A 2,500-nucleotide genomic window follows, 5' to 3' on the forward strand; every position below is an offset into this window, starting at 1 on the left:
AAAGTAACGTTATAGGCTAAGAGAACATCAGGAGGATTGAAATAGTTTTTTACTGAAATAGTCTAGTAGTTTTTATTTTATTTATTTTAGTAGTAGATTTTTAACCTAGGGCCATGAAAAGAAATAGTGTCATGTAAAAGGTGTTAAAAGCTAAACTTTTTTTAATATATAGTATTATATTGTTGCGGGCCAAACATTGAATGGAAAGGATGTATTAGGCTACTTTATGTATTAAAGTATAACATAGTTGCAAGGTTGTGAATGCATTTGTCAAGTAATTTTTTACGAATTTTCCCCCAAACCACGCCCCCACCCCTTAACCACGCCTCCCCCAAAATCACGCCCCGCCCATCAACCACGCCCCCGTCCTGTTTTCTGAAAACTAAAATATGGTCACCCTAAAATAATACAACAAAGTTTGTTTCAAGAGGAATTTATTGATTGATAAAATTAAATTAAATATGCCCAAAATATCCCCAACTGAGCAAGCCAAAGGCAACAGTGGCAAGGAACCGAAAAACTCCATCAAGTGACCTAATGGTGTCCTAAAACTCCATCAGGTGACCTAATGGAGAAAAAAAAACCTTGGGAGAACCCAGGCTCAGTCGGGGGCCAGTTCTCCTCTGGCATTTATGAGCTAGAGGCCGGATTGTAGTTTGAACTGTAAGATTATATGAATGCCTGGCTGAAGAGATGCGACTTTAATCTAGTTTTAAACTGGGAGAGCGAGTCTGAGCAACGAACAGTATCAGGAAGACTATTCCAGAGTTTTGGAGCCAAATGTGAAAATGCTCTCCCTCCTTTGGTGGTTCTGGATATCCTAGGTATGACCAAAAGCCTTGAATTTAGTGATCTTAAAGAACGCGATGGATTATAGGGCGATAGAAGATCCATTAAATAGACTGGAGCTAAGCCGTTTAGGGCTTTATAAGTCAGTAGCAATACCTTATAATTAATACGGAGCTTTATAGGTAACCAATGCAGTGATGATAAAATCGGTGTTATATGATCATATTTTCTTGATCTCGTAAGAACTCTAGCGGCGGCATTTTGGACTGACTGTAGCTTGTTTATTGAGGATGCAGGACAACCAGCTAATAAAGCATTACAGTAATCCAGTCTCGAGGTCATGAATGCATGAACTAACTTTTCTGCATCAGAAACTGATAGCATATTACGTAGCTTAGCAATGTTTCTAAGGTGGAAAAAGGCTGTTTTTGTAACATATGAAATATGATTTTCAAAAGACAGGTTGCAATCGAGTATAACACCCAGGTCTTTTACTGTAGAGGATAAAGTAACAGGACATCCTATGATGTTAAAGTTGTATTGTGCGAGGTTTTGTGGGTGGTTTTTTGAACCGATAAGTATTACCTCTGTCTTGTCTGGATTTAATAAAAGAAAATTACGGGTCATCCAATCTTTTATATCTTTAACACACTCTGTCAATTTGGAAAATTTAGCGTTTTCATCCGGCCGTGATGAAATATATATTTGAGTGTCATCAGCATAACAATGGAAACTAATTCCATGTTTCCTTATAATATTTCCAAGTGGCATCATATATATTGAAAATAACAGAGGGCCTAACACAGATCCCTGCGGCACTCCATAGTTTTCTGGAGTTATGATCGATTTTTCTCCATTTAAATAGACAAAATGGTAGCGGTCAGATAGGTATGATTTGAACCAGCTTAGTGCTTGTCCTTGAACACCAGTATAATTTTGTAGTCGATCTAAGAGTAAAGTATGATCTATAGTATCGAACGCAGCACTAAGATCAAGTAAAACTAGTATTGAGATACAGCCTTGGTCAGAAGCTAAAAGTAAATCATTTGTGATTTTAACGAGCGCAGTTTCAGTGCTATGATGCGGTCTGAATCCAGACTGAAACTTTTCATAGATCTCATTTTGTTGCAAGAAAGAGCCCAGTTGAGCGGACCCCACTTTTTCTAATATTTTAGACATAAATGGAAGATTTGAAATGGGTCTGTAATTTGCTAGATTATTATGATCTAATTGTGGTTTCTTAATGAGAGGTTTTATAACTGCCAGTTTAAATGTTCTTGGAACATGACCTAAAGATAAAGACGAGTTAATAATATTGAGGAGAGGCTCTTCCACTACAGGTAACACTTCTTTCAGTAGTTTAGTTGGTATAGGATCTAATAAACATGTTGTTGTTTTAGATGAAGTGATAAGTTTATTTAACTCTTTTTGTTCTATAGTTGTAAAGCACTGTAATGATTTTACCATGAACATCATACAGAGAGACAGACAGACAGACAGATAGAGAGACAGACAGAGAGATAGAGAGACAGAGAGACAGACAGACAGATAGATAGAGAGACAGAGAGACAGACAGAGAGACAGACAGACAGATAGATAGATAGAGAGAGAGACAGAGAGATAGAGAGACAGATAGATAGATAGATAGATAGATAGATAGAGAGACAGAGAGATAGAGAGACAGACAGATAGATAGAGACAGACAGATAGA

General features: G+C 37.1%; 1 protein-coding gene across 2 annotated transcripts in view; it reads right to left on the minus strand.

Moving 5' to 3' along the window:
• Window positions 1-2,500, minus strand: part of clnk (cytokine dependent hematopoietic cell linker) — an 18,416-nt gene that overhangs the window by 9,888 nt on the left and 6,028 nt on the right. The gene's annotated exons all lie outside the window — the stretch shown is intronic.

This window comes from Leuciscus leuciscus, assembly GCF_965113295.1.
Source record: "Leuciscus leuciscus genome assembly, chromosome: 8".
Taxonomy (NCBI): Eukaryota; Metazoa; Chordata; class Actinopteri; order Cypriniformes; family Leuciscidae; genus Leuciscus; species Leuciscus leuciscus.